Consider the following 19,608-nt stretch of genomic DNA (forward strand, 5'->3'; position numbering starts at 1 on the left):
TATTTGGTGTATGGAAATATTTTATGATCTATATGTCAGTCACGCAGGTTTTATTTGACCTTGACCTCATTTTCAAGGTTCATTGCTCAGTGTTAAGTTTTTGTGTTTTTGTCTGTTTTTCTTAAACTATAAGCAATAGGTCAACTATATTTGTTGTATGGAAGAATTGTTAGCTGTACATGCCTGCCTAGCATGGTTCATCTGACCTTGACCTTATTTTCATGGTTCATTGGTCAATGTTTAGTTTACTTGGTTTATGTTAAGTTTATGTGACAGTTGTAATAAAGCTTTATATTTAGGACTTTCAACATAATATCAATGATTAGTAAAGAAGGCGAGACATTTCAGCGTGTGCACTCTTGTTTCCTTTATATATTTGTTATTGTGTCTGCTCAGTATTTGTGGTAATGTGTCTGCTTGTCAAGTTCATCTACATGTAGATTACAATCCTAAACTTGTCATGAACAAATTGCTGGATTTTAGATAAAATTGCAGAAAACTTTGAGCATTTGGACACATTTTGTCACACCAGTTTAATTTCAATCCAAAGAAATTTAAAAATTTTCGTTAGCCAAACATGGGATTTTGTCATATCCATACAAACATGGAATTAGGTTATATCAATTGCCATTTTCTACATAAGGATTATGCCTGTACCAAGTCAGGAATATGACAGTTGTTTTCCATTCGTTTAATGTGTTTGAGCTTTTGATTTTGCCATTTGATAAGGGATTTTCCGTTTTGAATTTTCCTTGGAGTTCGGTATTTTTGTTATTTTACTTTTTGGTAAGCTTCTACTGGAATAGTTTTCTAATTCAGGTCTAATAAATGTTTATTGTTGCATTTTTTTTCTAAGAATTAAACTCAATAGATATGGACTAATTGTCTTTCAAACAGATTGTAAATATCTACTTTTACTTTTGTTCCTAGTGGAGATGAATTGGGTCCATGATTGATGTTGGACTTTAAAAAAGATTTAAAAAAGGAACAGATAAATTTGATAGTTTGACTGGTAATTAACCTTTCATTATAAATCATACTAAATGACTTAGATCTCATTTGTGTATTTTGTAGTGACTAGGGACATGGAGGTTTAAGTAGCATCAAATTGGAGCAAGATTTTAAATTTGATTTTGATATAGCTTGCTCTGATGGTCATTTTCTTTTCTTTTTTTGCAGTCTAACTCAGAGGAATTGTCCAATTTGCAAATGTACTCTTTTATTTTGTCCAAAATTTTTACTGATAACTAAATTTGATAAAACAAAATGACTTGTGTAATCTTGGCTTTTTGACTGGTTCAATTACCTTTTTATATTAAATATAACAGAATAATGAATATAATATTGATATTGTCTATTCTTCCCTGATTGTTAAAATGTAAGTACCGTCAACTCACTTTATTACATACTCGTTTAAAATTGCATAATAATCTAATTCTTTTTCTGACTCTTCTATGTTAAATATCTCTTTTAAAATGGCAGATAGCAGAAACAACATTTCCTGTTACTTGCATTAAAATATTGGAAAAATGATTTTAAAAAACGAACATTTCCGGAAAAAAGGAAGGTATATTCATTAGCTAATTTTGCTATCAGAATTTTTTAAAGGATTTTGTGGCTATAAACATAATGGCCTAATGTTGCAGGTGTGTTTATTTAACTTTAGTTCTTATATTTATACAGTTCCTTTTAAAAAAAAATTTTCATTATAGCAATATTTTTCTGTTAAATGCGTATGATTCTGAATTTTTGTTATGAAATTTAAGAGGAATCCATTTTACATCATTTTTAAATAATTATTTTTGTTTACATGCAGGAAAAACCAAAGCGACTTCTTTCACCCGCTATAAGAAAACACAAGTCACATGATCATTGAATCGGCAGATAGACAGTAAACAGTATATCGTTAAAGGACAAATCAAACTGATTTCGACAACTTAGGTGCTATTTCAACACATAACATCCACTTCACTGGAGTGTTTAACCTTACCTGTAATTTGGGTGAAAGTGTTCATCTAAGGTGTTATTATAGAGATAACGATATCTTCAAACAGTAGGTACATTTACGATAGTTAGGTAGAATTAATATATAAATTGCTATCAGATCAAATCTTGTTGGTATCCTAACCACAGGAATTTTTTTTTTAAGCTGATATGTTATTTCGGGTGAAATTGCCCCAGGGTTGGATTCAGATATTTATATAATACTATTATCATCTACTGAATTGTATATTATAGCTTTTCTTGTGTTTAAAGCCAGTTTTAGATATCTGATGGATCAAATCTGTATGAATTCTTTGTTTTGTGATTGTTTTGTAAATAAATAGAAATATTTGTTTTGTTTAAATTTGTTATTAAACATAATTCAAATTTTCCCAAAACCTCTTTAACTGTTTTCCTTAATGAAGCTAACTTCATAAAATTACGTAAAAAGAATAAAATTATTAATATTTCTGATATTTCAATGTTTTAGAAACTTTGAATAATCAATACTTATAATATATTTAATATGTAGAATAAGTTAGGGATCTTTAGTTGGTATATTTCCACTTTGTAACGAAATTGGAAACTAGTATTAAGCATATTGATTTGAATTATATTTTATTAAATTTGGATTAACAGAAGTCAAATATATTTTTTGTCCGATTTAATAAATAAGAGATGAAGAAATAAATAAACTTTCAATCTCTTCATTGCTAACCAATGCATGTTTAATTTGGATACTGTTTATCACGCTCAGTTGTGCAAAAGTAAGATTACAAACATTACGGTTCACTAGCGACATTCTTGATTTTATTTGGTGTGACTCACTTTGTCTTCTAACAAAATCTTCAGAAATATTACAAGTTTCACAGTTAATCTTGTGTAAATTATAACCACACGCCAACAAAGCTTATTTGGCGGCAGCACATTTTAACCCCTTTATTACCAAGGTTTCGGTATTCACGTGTAAAATTTATGATCCTTTGTACTCTAATACAAAATTTATTTACTCATAAGGTTCAGTTTGAAGTGCTTGTTTCTTTTATTTGAATTCATAATGGAAGAGAACAATTACAATTTTTTTTTTAATTTCCATCAAAGATCTTGACCTTCCTTTATGTAAAATGTTAGAATTGTTTATCTATGTAAGAATCATATTAATTTCACTAAATGTTTAGCGATTTAATGTCGTGCATGTCGTCAAAGTTTGTACAGTGCCTTGCATTGGAAATTTTTAATGTTTTAAAAGCCATTGTAATCATTTTGATAAAAGAATTTTCAAAGAATTATGTGTCGCTGACGATTTTTATTAATCCCAGAATTCATTACTGAAATTCATTGTAGCCTTGATGAGATAAGAGATTAAAATAATAAAAGGAAGCATGGCTGATACAATTTCAGTTTTTTCATTAAATCTTATTTTGAACTCGACAAAAACGCAATAGAATAAGGAAGCCTGTCTGATTAATAAATATTGTTACAAACTGACAATAATCAAGGAACCCAGTTTCCTTATTTGTGATTTTCTAATCCTGCATTACCCTATAGATATTGAAGGACAGAGTGCAATGAATTTGGTCACCGTACCTGCATTTCTTGCATCAGGGATTTGAATAAAAGTTTCAGACAGTAATTTTTCAACAATACAAAAGAACTCAACGAAACATCTATAGGGTAAAAAAGATTTGTTTAAGGGTGTCCAGGCTGACTGACCCTAATTTCGATTGCTTGCCCTTACATTTTCATCAAGGTTTCTTCAATGTAAACTTTTCACTATATCAGTTGTTGTAACTGCTTTTAATTTTTTTTTATCAAATACATGGTTATCTTTAAAATGACTTTGTTGATTGACGGACTACAAATGACCAACTTCCAACTGATATGTAAAACAAGGGAAATGGACTGTAAAGACCTGGTAATTTCAGGCTTCTTACTCAAATGGAGCACAACTAAGGGTTCTTGTATTTCTTTGGTAAAAAAAAAATATTTCTGTGTTGCCTTCAACAAATAACAAGCCCTAACACAGTCAGTCATGACAGTACTACATTGTTTCTAAATAGTCTAGAAAAATTGTAAATAATTCAATATAGCCCAGGACATTTAGAATTACTAATGAGCAACTAGATTATTTACCACTGTGTTTTCTGTATGAACAAGTTACTGGTACTCTATTTTTAAACATCTATGTCCCATGTTTCCTTGCAGAAATTTATTGCAAAATTCAGCAATATTTGTTCTTTTTTAAAATGATATACTTATTTATACCTATTAACTGTTTTAACGCAAAATTCATATGATTTTGCTATACTTCATCTTGAGGTACTCATTACCTTGCCTCCTTTTTTGTGGGCCCAAAATCTTTTTTAATATTTATCCCCATTTAATGTTTTTTCTTTCTATTTGTCTATGAAATTTGCCCCACAGCACTGAGCTTAAAATGCTAATATCAATAATAGTCTTTTGTCTCAGTTTATTGATCAGATAAATATTAGTAATAACTTGCTTCGACCATTTTAATTACGATATTTAATGTAAGTTCATCGTGGAACTGTCAGATTAGGAAACTGCATTATTAAGGCTTGACTGCCTAAGTCCAGTGTTATTTATAGCTATTGTCTGCAAATGGCTAACTATGATCTGTTTATACACATCAGGGTACTTTTGAGAGTTGTAAATCAGGGACAGGAAATTGCAAGGCCATTTTCCGTCTTTCTCAAAGTGCTTATAGTGCCATTAAACAACTGAAACATGAAATAGTTCTGACCTCAGGAAATTTGAATTGAGATATTTGCATTTGTCAGATGGATAGAGTTTCAGTCTAAATATCTTTGAATTGAAAACATTTATGATTGTTGTTTGTTTTTTATTGCCGGGGTGAAAGGCAGGGCAAGTTAAGAGGAAGCTAATTTGGTTAATTCTTCCATATGGAACTGTTAAATGGTTCCTGCTTATAAATGACACACAGATCAAATTCTATGTGATGAGTGGCATTAAGCTTTCATTCGCCATACTTAAGTTTCTATTCAATTCAATAAGTATAGCCAACCAAAAGCTAGACAATACCATATGAAATTTAGAAATATCTCTTTGAGCTTTGAGTTTATTATGCGATTTTTCAATTTTGAGGCTTTCATATTGTTTAATGACTTCGAGCAGGGAGACAAGAAGGAAGAACTTTGAAAAATTTCAAGGTTAGCAACCTTTTTTGCAGTGGCATTATCTCATGATTTGCGATGCACTAAACAAAGAAATGTTGCTGTTTAATGCATGTTAAGTCTATAATACTAGGATTTAAAATACATATAAACCCAGTCTGCAATGCTATATAAAATGGTTCATTTGCATGGCATTAAGCTTATAGGTACAATGGAAGGATCTCATTACGTGCTGAAATCGATTTAAAAAAAATGTTAACTGCATTATTCATCGTCACATGCACTAAGCACGTCCCAACGAGCTGAAAATTTCCATTTACTAAAAACTCGTAAATTATAAAGACTTGTCAGCAATGATACAGATTTGTAAAAACACGGAAAATTTTATATTTAGTTTCATTGTCAGCCTCTATTTGTTTTGTTTAAAATTTCCTAGAATCCTTATCAGTTTTTGTCTCCGTGAAACATCTCCTGAACAAATATAGATTTTTTTATGATCGTTTAGTCGCTTCACCTGAATTAGTCCACTTCAATAATTCAGTAATCTGAACATAAAACATTATTTACTATCACAGATTAATTATGGCGTTCATTCACGTGTATCACATCAGAACCTAATTCGTTCTCTGTCTTCGGACACATCAAAAGGCTGCTGTTTGGAATCTCGATAAAAAAATATTATGACCCGCCATTTCCGTTTGTTAATGACAATGATGTGTTAATTCCAGTGTGACAGTAAAACATTGTTTGATTAATTAAATAGATACAAGGCTAAAAAAAATATGTGAAACATTCGCATTTAAAGATTATGCAAAGTATTGATTTTTTTTTTTGTCTGGTAGCTGCCAAAGTCAACAATGGTCTTAACAAAATAGAAAGATAAGTTATTTTATCAACAAAAAAACTTTTGTTGTTTTCTTGGTTTTGAGTAAATCGTAGCATATTTTATCGTCTTCTAGAATAAAAATTTATGGTCTCAACATCTCTGACTCATTTAATTATGTAATATAATGTTGTATTTTATTGTGGGATTTATTTTAATTTTCAACCTTTGAAAAAATCCGAAATGACAATTGTGATAAATGTTTTCTCTGAAAATTGCTGTTTCTAGAATTGCTTGTTGTAAAGTTTGGTTGGGGAAACTGAATATAAAAGCCCACAAATGATGAGATGTTGTATTCAGATGGGTTTAGGAAAGGTTAAAGGACCACAGCCATTTAATATTGCAGAAGTCTTACATATCACTCAAACTAAGAGGTTTTAATAGATGATGATGAATATTTAAACTTTGATACTATTGTTTAAAAAGGAAATGAATGTTGATTGTATGTCTTAAATATTTTCTTGTTTTTTTAGTGGCCAAGGGTGTGTTTCTCTCTTGCTACCTCCACCAATAAAAATTGTCTGCCATGACATAGCCAACATAGCTGTAATTGTGGCGTTAAACACAAATAATCAATCAATTGTAAATACTTTGAATTCAAAATATTTTAGGTGCTTTTATTATCTTTTAATATTTCATTTAAACTTAAACAATTTTTTTTTTACAAAATCATAGTGTATTGTTTTGTGTGTATAAATGTCATGCTGCCTGTTTTGTGTGTATAAATGTCATGCTGCACATCAAAGCCTTTAATTGGAACAATAAATATTCTTATATTGGGAAAATTGCGACAGGATAGGGTTTCGCAAAAAACCCACATTTTAATTATAGCCTTATTTGTATGCTAAGCATTTCCTGAAATCATAATAATTTAGCTCGCATTTAAGTCTATTTTTCAAAAATCTCTATAATAATGGCATGCAAAAATTTCAAATTTACTGAAAGAAATATTTTTCACCAACTTTTAATGATGGAAAATTTTAATGTACCTTTTAACAATGATAAAAAAACAAACCAAACAAATTATTCATTTCAGTCTTGACATAACATGAAATAGATAGTTAATTGAGATACAGTGTTAAGTTAATCCACGTGGAAAATGTAGGAAAAAATCTTGACAGTAACAGTCAATGTATCATAAACAATCTTTTCAAAAATATTTTTGTTAGTTTGTGTAGACAAAGGAATGTTTCTAAAAGTGACGATGAACGATAATTAATTACTTGACATGCACTTTCTGACATTGTTATTAAGGTGATTTGACATACTCATCTTGTCGGCTTTTATATTTTGTATGGCGATTGAAAAACCGTGACTTTAGGTTGCCATCTTGTCAAACTGTTGTGTATGTTTCATGTTGGTAACAAGACGTTGTACTTTTCAAGCAAAACATGTCAGGTGACAGCGATAATGTCAATCTTGTTTGAGGAAGGTTGTCAATAAATTGTAAATTGAAAATGTTTATTACACAAATTACATATGGTAAATTATTCTGCAAGTTAGTTGTAATGCAAGTGGGAGGACTTGTTTAACATGAAATATATTTCCGTTTGTTGAATTTCTCTGTAGTTAATTTGACAGTATACATTGGAAAAAATAATTATTTTTTTCATCAACTTTAATGATATAAAAATGCAATTATTTTGATTGTATGGTTAAAAGATGATTGGATGGTGGTATGGGTTTTGAAACTTTGGTGTCCCTTTTCTTCCTTTTGTTTATAAATCACATATAAATTTATGAAAACTATGCTTGACAACCCAATTTTCCTGATGAAAACCAGTGATTATCACCTTCCCTCCCCACTTTTCAAAATTACTGGACATTCTTAATTGATCTTTACAGAATGCTTCTTGAAAAAAATACATGCAATTACTGAAACAATCAACTACTGGACCTGCCGATAAACAAAATTATGCTGTCCTACATTCTACAAAAACTTGTTATGGTCAGTGAAACAAAGGTCAAATTTGGTCATCTGATACACAATTTCCCATAACTTTGTTTTTATTTCCAACTTTCCACGGTTTTACTGGCCACTAGTGGACAATGACACACTATAATTGTTAGTAATGTCAAAGAAAAACATCAGTTAACCCTGTCAGATATGTATTTCTTCATGTCATAAAGTTATCAACGAAAACACAATGTCTGTGTCTTTGTGAGTCACATTTATTGCCCTTTGATATGTCGCTTGTCTTTTGATTTTTCAGCCATTGTGATAGAGATGAATTTTTTGTAACAATTAGGATATGAATGGGGGAATTGCTCATTAAAAATTTTACATTTGGAATCTATAAACAGATCAGTTTTTTCTTTGTTTGTGAGATAATAAAAATGGACAACAGGGCTTTGTCATAAATTGAGCTGCTAGTTTTCTCATTTTAATTGTTTCACATTTTGTCATGTTAGGACATTTTATAGCTGAGTATACTGTATAGGTTTTGTTCATAGTTGATAGCTCTAAGGTGGCCTATAGTTGCTTACATCTTCTTTATTTGGACTCTGGTGGAGGTAGATAATAGTCTAATTGGCACTTTTACCACACCTCCTTATTTTTATTTAACAGAGTTTCATGGTATTCTTGCAAACTTCTTTGGTTGCACATCCAGAGGTCAACTGATTAAGTCTTCTTCACCACATGACCATAAAGCTCCTCATAATCGTTTATAGGATGTGAGAAGGAGTGCTTTGAGATTCTCATTGACAAATGGAAAAAATTAAAATAAATTTTTCAGAAGTCTACTCACAGTATGTGGTCATGATGACAGATTTGGAGGAGGAAACTTTATTCAGAAAATTAAAATACGAAAAACTCAATTGGATTTAATACTTCTTTGATTCTTTGAAGATGTTCAAAAATAGTTCTCGATAATACAATATTATGTACTCAAGTGGACTTCCTTCCAAGATCTGGAGTGACACCTCACCTTGCACACAGTGTAATCCTTGTATACTAATTAACTGTAAATAGGGTATTTAAGTATTAAATCTGCCTTTCCAATTCAAATTGTGGAAATGAATTAAGAGTAATTTTATTAAGAAATTATAAAAATTGCCCACAACCCTGCTGGGAGTTACTCAGATCATTTCTATTTTAATTGAATTTGTCCTCATTTGAATAACAGAGGGTTACACTTTTAAAAAATATGAATTAGTTCTTTTATATGTTAAGAAATCGATAAAATATTACGTTACTAATAAAATATCATTTTCAAAAACCTTTACTATTAAAAAGATATCTGTTCAATGTGAATTTAAATCCATGGCATAGAAATTTGTTGAAAATGTTGAAATTGATTACTTAAAGACATCTTGCTTACGTTAATTTCATCTAAATCAGAATCAATTTCGTCACCCAACTTTTGAAATACTTAGCTACACTAGCTAACCTTATGTTAATGTGGGAAATTGAAAAGAATTCTCTCCTTTTAATAATAAGTGTGATATTGATTGAGAAGGCAATAAAAGCATTTTCATTAAAACATTTGATACAACATTTTTTGCTACCAGTACTTGAGCAGGATGTTTATTGGTTGTGTTTTAGAAGCTCCATGTTTCCATTTTTAGATGAAGATTTCATTCATATTCGTTTGTAAAGTCCTTTTGTTTCATTAATAGGAAAGCCTCTTGGCAAGTGAAATAATGAAGCTTGGCAAAACTGGAGTTTAATTGGTTAAACTTTTTTCAGCTTATTAAAGTATAATGAAGATTAATAGAAAACTGCATTGAATATTAAATTATACTTTTCATAAAATAATATAATAGTTTTATTTATATAATGTGAGTCATTTCTGAGTTAACATTTTCATTTTGTCTAAATTGTTCATAACCAAAGCTATCCCATTATGTGCTGACACTGCCTTAATTAAACCCTTACGTATTTCCAATCAATCACTTATCATCTTATAAGTCATAGCTTGTTCCACACAAAAGGTTTGATTATAGCTCTGATTAGAAAGGAAGGGGGTTATACTGGTTTACGACTTTCCTCTATGTTTCCATCCCTCGGTTCTTTCAATTTTATAAAATATTGGTCGTGTTATTCTCAAAAATATAAAACCAATCTTCCAGGAATTATGTATCCAGCTTCTTGGTAGCATGCTATACTATAATATGATGGATTATCGGATTCAACTTCAGAAACAAAATCAGAACAGTTGTTGTTTTGTATTTGTCACACCCCATGACAAGATATAGGATAGTATGTATTCTAAAACATCTTTTATGCCAGAGAAGTGTGTAATTTATAACTTGATTTGCTATGTGAAAATTGAATATCAGTTCAAAGTTGCTTGAAAATAAAAATAGTTTTTTTTTAAGAAAATAAGGGGGGTGGTTACATTGATGAGATGTGGAACTGCATTTTTATGTATCCTACGAGTCCAATTTTCTTATCACATAACTTCATAAGTTTAGAAGACATTTCTGTTTTAGTTTTTTAAGTACATTTTAGTTGTAGATTACCAAGATGAAATGGACGTTTGCTTGTAACATCAGTCAGTTTCAATATAAATTTTACTGGACATATATGAACCGTTAATTCTCTAATGGGAATTTTATTTTTATTTTTTCAAAATGTAACATAAGATTATTACGATTAAATTCTCAACATATTTAATATATTTAGTATGATTTGATATGGAGATATACATTTATTCACATTAAAGTGGTCAATGTGACTGTTTACTTTAGCCTTAAGAAATCAACGTGCTGAAATTTGAAACGTACCAAAAATTTCATTTCTTGAAAACATCTATTGATAGCAGAATTTATAAAGGGTCATAACTCATGCTTACAGCATTGTTATTGTATGATAAAACGATAGTCTTGTCACACAAATCGAAGTCACCTTAAAATTAAGGTAATAAAACAGAATTTTAACTTTTTGGAAAATATGGATGAGCCTTTTTACGATAGGCAGTAGATCACTTAAATTTAATTTAAAAGTATTTGTTTTGCTTGATTTAGGGTGATTATATTGGAGGGATATCGCGAAATAATTGCATGATTTTGGCTGTTTATCAGATTAAAATTTAGATTTTTACATAGAATTAAAATTGTGAGGGGTCAAAAGTTTAAGGAGACACTGGGGGTTGTCAATCTCTTATGCTCAGCATTTTTTAAGCAAGATACAAAGAAAATATATAGTAAGTGTAGAAACTGGAACATCCATACCATATCTTCTGAACGTCTGAACATACAAATGTAGTTCAACAATTTATTCATTTAAAAATGTCCACCTTTTTTTAACTTATTTTTATTTCGCTTAGAATAAAAGATGGCTAAAAGTAAAAAATAATGCTATTACAGGGTACTTATTAACATTATGTTTTGGATACGTTTATACGTCAACAAATTTTTTTCAATTATTTATACTAGTAATCACAGAGTTTACAAACGTGCTGGATGACTGAGTGAACATTTTATTAAGGGGCCAGCGGAGGACCACCTCCGTGTGCGGGATTTTCTCGCTGCATTGAAGCCCCATTGGTGGCCTTCGGCTGTTGTCTGCTCTTTGGTCCGGTTGTTGTCTCTATGACATATTCCCCATTTCCATTCTCAATTTTATTGGTCTGACTGGACATACAGCTATCCAATTATTAATACAAAGTTTCCTTGATCAATGCATACACTTTTGTCTACAAAACCCATGTCGTTCACATTAACTTAATTAAAAAAAAATACACATTTTGTTCATAAAAGCAGCATCTTTCATAAATTACTGTACAGTAAAAAAATGAGTATGGGTTTTGCTCATTGTTACATTTCTGTCCTTTGGTTTCTGCTGGATTGTTGATTCAATTCATGCTTTTAATGTGGTACCCAACACCTTGACTAAAATCAATTTGGCTCGTTTAATTTGCATAAAATTTTGACAAAATATTTACTTTGACCCTTTGAAAAAAATATAAAAATTTCAAAAAACTTGAAGCAATCACTTTCTCGGAAAATTTTCATTGGATAATAGCAGTTTGACAAACACTAATTTTAATCATTGAGAAGCTTAATATTTCCTTAACAATACAACATAATTAAAATGTTTAGGTGATTTTACAGAGTTATCTCCCTGTAGTGTTAGGTACCACCTTAAAAAAGTTACATTTTGAATTACTCTGTTGTAACATCCCAATAAAATTCTCAAAAAGAGGTCGGGGAATTATAATACTATTCATAAATTTGAATGATTTTACTACATGCCTAAGAATTTATATCAATTTAACAAATTTGTCTATAAAAGTATAAGAAACATATAGTTCAGCTGTAATAAAATTGAGAATGGAAATGGGGAATGTGTCAAAGAGACAACAACCCGACCACAGAACAGACAACAGCAGAATGCCTATTGACTATGAAAGTCAGTTTTTCTCCCGAAGGTTGATAGTTCTCTCCTGGCGCTCCAGCTTCCTCCAACAATTTAAAATGACTGCCATGAAATAGCCAATTGTGCTGAAAGGGGTGTTAAACGACATTAAATCAATCAATCAATGTAATGCATGACCATGGCCACAAAAGAACATGGCAATCAGTAGAAAATCCAAGTAAAGAATCAAGAGATGAGACTCTTAGGGTTGATGAAAAGAAAAATGAACTTTCTTGTTTAGTAAAATAAGATGCACAACAGACTGTTAGAAAAAAAATTAGGGACCTCTTGCATAGGTAAAAAAAAATGCAGCACATATTATTATGCTGTCGTTTAAAGAATTTTCAACATACTAAGTATAAGTTTTGATCAATTTACCGGGTAGTTTTTTCAAGTCTCTTTTTAACATCATATTAGTGAATTAAATTAAAGACATAATATTGAAATAGAAACTAACATTTAATGGACGTACAGCATTAAAGATTTAAAATTTGTATTTATATCGTACAGATTCAAGCTCACTATAATGTATTGAGGTCATACAGTATTCAATTCCATTAATTATCATTACAAAAGGAGTTAAATTAAAAGCTGCCAGAGAGCTGTTAACACTCAAATGTTATCAGATTGTATAACAACGATAAATTCTGGATTCATGTAAATGATCCCGGATATTTTGTCATAAGTCCTTAAAGACTTCTCATAATTCAGAGACTGCCATGATTATCAAAATGATAAATTCAGTTTTCAGGACTGAATATGATTCTTCTTTTCTCATTAATTTTTCCGGCAGAAATTTTAGAATCAGATTGAATCTTTATGACATTTTTTATCAACGAAAGTTTAAACTAGAAATCATATTTAACCGATTTTATCAGCTTTGACCGTAAATAATGATTTTGAAAAGATGGTTAATGATGATAGTGACTGGTCATTTAATGTACAGTTGGTCAGCTCATAGACTGTCATTATGATAATTTTCCATCTTTTTGTCCGTAAATTACCTAGTTATTTTCTTAATTTTTCTGCCATTATAGTATCATAATGTTTCATTAGATTTGAATTGGAAGACCGGCCATAAATCACGGCTATGTCAACACGATTGGTGCCAGATACACGAGTCGAAGGTTATATTAATAGGGTGGTTCGTTATTAAAGATGAACTGGGAGATAGCATTGTGACTATGTACAAGTCTGATATATTGAAATATAAGATCTGTTTTAAGTTCATGGAGTTTTATACTTTCACTAATATGGAAAAGCGCTTAGGAATAACACATTGAAAGCAGCTTTATGGGCTTCAGTTTAATATGATAGAAATAAATTGGTGCAAAACTAAGCGTTTTATTTCGTAATATGAATATTATTGCATATTACACAATTAAATTTTCTTAATGCCCCATGAATCAGCAGATTGGATAAAAACTAATTTGCATAATTAAATTGGAACAAATTACACAACATAAAAAAATGATATTAATGGATTTTAGTTGAAAAATGACCCTGGTTTAATGTAGATTAATGATTATTTTAGTTAATAAGAAGGCCAAGAAATGAAGGGTTTATGTACTAAACTGAATGGAGTGTCTAAATCTTAGATCATTTATTGTATTTTTGTGGACTGTAGAAGCATATTCTTTATATTTTGTATTGTAGTATAAAAGCAATTTTTTTTTGGGGGGGGGGATTAATAGAATTTTTTTAGCTTCCTATTTTGGTTCCCCAAGAGTGACTGGGGAATAGAAATATGGTCACTACAGGTCTTCTTCCGACCAGCAGTAAAACCCTTGCCAAAGTGGGGCATCTGTTTGACTGTGTGGGGTTTATAAGTACGCAGCCAGGTCCGTTTAGAATGGGGACGTTAAATCTGATGCCTTGTGTAGAGAGAGTGCCACGCTCTCTGCACATTAAGAACCCTTGCAACAACTCTTGAGGGGTCCGTAGGTGGCCTGTTGCAAGTCAAAATTTATGTCCCGATCCAATTTATCTCATTATACACCATGCAACGAGTTGCGGAGGGTATAATGTTTTTGACCCGTCTGTCGGTCCATCTGTCTGTCCGTCCGTCCGTCAGTCTGTCAGTCCTGTTTCTTGTCATCTCAACTCCTCTCAAACCACACAACAGAATTTCACGAAACCTTTTTAGATAATAAGGACATACTATGTAGTTGTGCATATCCACAGGAAATTACGATTCAATTCTTTTTCTAGGAGTTACGCCCCTTTGAACTTATTTACTTTAATGTACTACTGCAACAGTTTGTCATCGCAACTCCTTTCAAACCACACAACAGAATTTAATGAAACCTTTTCAGATAATAAGGACATACTACGTAGATGTGCATATCGACAGGAAATTACGATTCTATTTTTTTTCCAGGAGTTACGCCCCTTTGAACTTATTTGCCCAATATACTACTGCAACCTTTTGTCATCGCAACTCCTCTCAAACCACAAAACAGAATTTCATGAAACCTTTTCAGATAATAAGGACATACTATGTAGATGTGCTTATCGACAGGAAATTATGATTCAATTTTTTTTCCAGGAGTTACGCCCCTTTGAACTTATTTGCCCAATATACTACTGCAACCTTTTGTCATTGCAACTCCTCTCAAACCACACAACAGAATTTCATGAAACTGTGTAGATAATAAGGACATACTATGTAGATTTGCATATTGACAGGAAATTATGATTCAATTTTTTTTTTTTATACAATTTTTTTTTCTTACACTTATTTTATTTCTCCAATGACAATGTGGGGACGTGGGGTATGTGAGTGCGCTCACTAAGGTTCTTTCATTTTTTTAGTGGCAGTCTAAATTTCCACGACCTTCATCCCGGATGGCCTTTATTACAGGCCCTACCTATTGTATGTATTGTTAATTTGTTCTCATCCTGAATATGCGTGAAATATTTGCCACTGGATGTTAAGCAACCAACAATCAATCAATCAGTCCTATTTGGTTACTTATGTAACCTTAAACAGACATTTTTTTCCATACCCATATAAATAACCAACCATATCTTAATTCTATCTTAAGCCTATTGTTAAATTGATAATGATAATTTTTTCATTATTTTAGACTTGACTGGACTGCTTGAATAAGTTTAATATGTATCTTTTATAAAAATAATTCAATTCTTGATATGCGTAACATTATAATGGGAAGAAAAAAACAAACAGTAGCTATAAAAATTACTAATCGTTAATAAAAGTCTTTATTTTGTATTGATTTGACTTAATTTGAATATATTTTGTACATTAATTTGATCATACAGGGTTTTATTTCCTGAAGTTGGTCATATCAGTTTATATTTAAATATCCTGAAACAACGAATCTGGATTCAAATTTTATTTTTGTGACGTTAAATAGCTTACGTTGGCATTCTCAAAAGATTTTACTGATTGTTCTCACAGATAACTTTGTAATGACGGAAAATGATACATTATGACTAAAAGAATTTGATATCTACGGACAATTCTTCTCCCGACCTCGCAAGGTCATATGGTCTAAATAGGCAAATTAAATGTAAATAAAAGACAATTTTGATGATGTTATGGCGAACATTTATGTTTGCAATTTGAACAGTGATATATTTATTGTCTTATATAAAACTTATTTGTATAAATATTGTATTATCCTTGAGAATTTTATAACTTGGGATACATCGCTTGATTATTGTTTGCTCCTGTTTTGGCATTTAATTGGTGAATATGATATTTTTGGGAGGCTAACGTGAAAGGATTAACTGTTGTGAAATCTGAATGGATAGTTTGTTTTTATGGAAAGTTGTATTTTTGTGAGATTAAAATTGTTTTTGGCTCTTGATCTTTTCTTTAAGTATACATATTACAAAAGATAAACTTTCTAATATTTTCAAATTTTACCATGGTTTTTGAAGATTTTTCTTGTTCATCATTGTCAGATCATGGTGTATTTAGATGACTGCTTAAAAATTGTTCTAAAATAATTCTTAAAAAAACGTAAGCATATTTTAATTGAGATCTACTAAATCTGAATATGAACTTTTAAACGAGAATTACAAATTGTTTGAAAATTTATAAATTAAGAAAGCTATCTGTAATCATAATATAAAATTACTTTAAATTTTATTAATTGTTCTGAGTTATGTATGAAATATTTGCCATTGGATATTAAACAAACAACAATCAATCAATCAAATGTTGACATTTTGCTTATCAACCAAAAGACAGTTAATATAAAAATATGGAGATGTGGCATGATTGCCAATGAGACAACTATCCATCAAAGTTCTAATAAAGTGGATGTAACCACTTATAGGCAACCGTAAGGCCTTTAACAATGAGAAAAACCCATACCGTATAGTCGGCTATAAAAGGCCCTGACATGCATGAAAATTATGAAACAATTCAATTGAGTTAGCCTGTCTTAACTGAAACCTGAATAAATCAGAAACCTGTGCAAACTGAACTCTTATTATAGGACAGACAGTTAATATATTTTGTAACAATTTAACCTGTGTATAATAAACACCTGTCTATTTTGATCATTTAATTCTAGAAAGGTTTGGTTTAGGCAATTTTCACTACACCATTAAAACATGCTCCAATTTCATATGATGATCTGATTAACGTTGTTCTGTAGAAAATAAAAAGTTCACTTAGTGACCACTAGATCTGTACCCTTTTTTCTTAACAAGCGGACAAAGATGCTTTTATTTAATTACGGAAACCACCAAAGATTAATCAATGGACACCACATACTAGTAATAGGGAGTAATGTGATACCATTATCTCATCAGATAATATTCGAAATGCAGGCCGAAGTTAAAATTTACTGTAGAAATAACCACAATATGTATTGTGGTCGTGAAATACGATAAGACTTAAAGACAAGGAGGTTATCAGAGTGTTTTTAAAAATCTTGCACCAGAAAAAGAGCTCTCTTGTTACAGGCTGATATCTAATCTTCGATCCGTCAATGAATATGTATCTGGTCTTTGTGCAGATGCCATAAATTACGCCAAATTTCAACACATCTCCGTTGAATTAATTTGATGTTAAATCATCGGTAGTTCCTCATTTATCATCACAATGCATTTGGTACACACAGGTGTATAGCGTTTTACAAGGTACAGCTTTTTTATGGTGAATTATAAATTGGATTTTACTTATTTTGTGAAGTTCGGTAATTTGATAGGGCAAAAAGTTACAGGATTTTGGTTTTGAGATGGTTCATCTCTGTCATAATGTTAGATTCAATTCGTATCTGTTTACCACTGAATTAATTTCGTATTTTATGGTGTATTATACACTTACTAGGAGACTGAAATTTGACATTGAAAGAAATTAGCATTTATACTCCAAAGTCATTCATCATCTGCAATGGAAAGTTGAGGAACATGTACCAGAATAAAAAAAACCAGGTAGATCTTTAAATTATATTGAAATAATTCACTGTAGATACTAAAATGTATATCAAGAGGTGTGCTTGTGAGTTTAAAAATTTTACATGACTATTTTTATAAGATTTATATCCAGAACAGTTCAAATACATAAAGAGTCTGTTTAATCAAGATAAAATTCTGGGCTTCAGTGGCCGGTGGGTCTAAGTAGTTCCCCACTGTACCAATAGCCTATGAACACTAAGATTGTGTGTTTGAGCCACACATGAGGCAGGTATGTTCAACTCCAATTTCAATTGCCTAGAATTGCCAATTCTGTGGTTCATTCCAGGCACTACCGCTTCCTACACAATAAAAACTTGCTGTCACGAAATAGCCAATAGTGCTGAAAGTGGCATTAATACACCAAAAATCAATCAATCAATCATGGTAAAGTTCTTCACAGAACACAAATATTTCACTTTTCACTATTTTCAATTTTAGCCATATATATATATGGAGGATGATTCAGGTGATGATATACCCATGGTATTAAGTTTGTAACATGGATACAGTGCTTTAAAAACCAGTGGAATACAGCTCATTAAGAATATATATAATCATATGTTGTATAAATATATATTAGCTCATTTGACTCCTTGGTCCATCATCCATGCTTTTGAATAGAAAATGTGATAATTTGAAAATTTTAACAATGGGAATATAGCATAAGATTGTGTAGTAGTTTAATTACAAGGGGAGATAATACTGTTATCTGCATGTTTTTGAAATTGTATAATATATATTAGCTCATTTGACTCCTTGGTCCATCATCCATGCTTTTGTTTAGAAAATGTGATAATTTGAAAATTTAACAAAAGGAATATAGCATAAGATTGAGTAGTAGTTATTTCCAGGGGAGATAATACTGTTATTTTTTTTCAAAAATTGTCACATTTTTAACGGTTCTGCAATAGCAAAACCTGGGGGTAATTTTGCATTCGTTCCTAAAATGATGTTACCAGTATTATTTTAATATGTTCATGTAGAACTTGTAATAGCTAAAACAAAATATTTATTCTGTCAATGAATACAAATTAATAAAAAGTGAATGTTTTTGAAAAATGAGTTTCTTATCCATTAGTGTAAATGAGGACCATTAACAAAGATTTTTTTGTTAGCTAGGTTGGTTGGTATATGTCATTCATCTGCTGTAGAAATCTTATTCCTTTATTAGAGATTATTTTAAATCTTACCATTGGTTCTATTCTCACAAGAAATCCAGAGCTTTGTGGAAAAAATCCTGTTGAATTGAACTTAATTGCTAAATAGTTTAGTTGTCAAAATTTAGGAAGACATAAATTCAATTGATTTTCAATTATCGTCAAATTTTTCCATCAAGCAAATTATCTTTTACACATTACTTAATGTTCTTTTAATCCATGCATCCCGTCTTTTATGAAAAATAATAAATTAGCTTATTTTTACCACAATTTCAGGCTTATCTTTTAACATTAAAGTTTCGCTCAACGCTAAAAATGGCTCTATTTTTGATAATTAGATATTAAAAGTGTGATTTAACTTTTGGACAAGTGACAGCTTATTCAAAAAGCCATCGGGGAGACCACATTCAGTTAAGGAAGATAAGATCAGTTTGTTTTTTTTAAACTACCCTGGTATTAATCTATTCAAATCAAACATTAATTTCTGGCGTCACTTTCCGTTTACGTAATTTAACCAAACAAAAACGATACGAAATCTAAATAAAAATTCATCAATACTGTCGTGGGCATTGTGGTACATAGAGGTATTATTTCCCAGTCCATATTGTTTTCTAGTATTGAGAATAG

At 30.6% G+C, this 19,608-nt stretch overlaps 1 protein-coding gene across 2 annotated transcripts in view; it reads left to right on the forward strand.

Moving 5' to 3' along the window:
* The first annotated feature begins 1,820 nt into the window (after window positions 1-1,820).
* Window positions 1,821-19,608, forward strand: part of LOC127714423 (putative protocadherin beta-18) — a 50,343-nt gene continuing 32,555 nt past the window's right edge. For both annotated transcript variants that reach the window (XM_052220475.1, XM_052220477.1), the window contains exon 1: window positions 1,821-2,053. The gene's annotated coding sequence lies outside the window, so the exon portion shown is untranslated. The remainder of the gene's footprint in view (window positions 2,054-19,608) is intronic.

This window comes from Mytilus californianus, unplaced genomic scaffold (assembly GCF_021869535.1).
Source record: "Mytilus californianus isolate M0D057914Y unplaced genomic scaffold, xbMytCali1.0.p SCAF_9, whole genome shotgun sequence".
In the NCBI taxonomy this organism is placed as follows: Eukaryota; Metazoa; Mollusca; class Bivalvia; order Mytilida; family Mytilidae; genus Mytilus; species Mytilus californianus.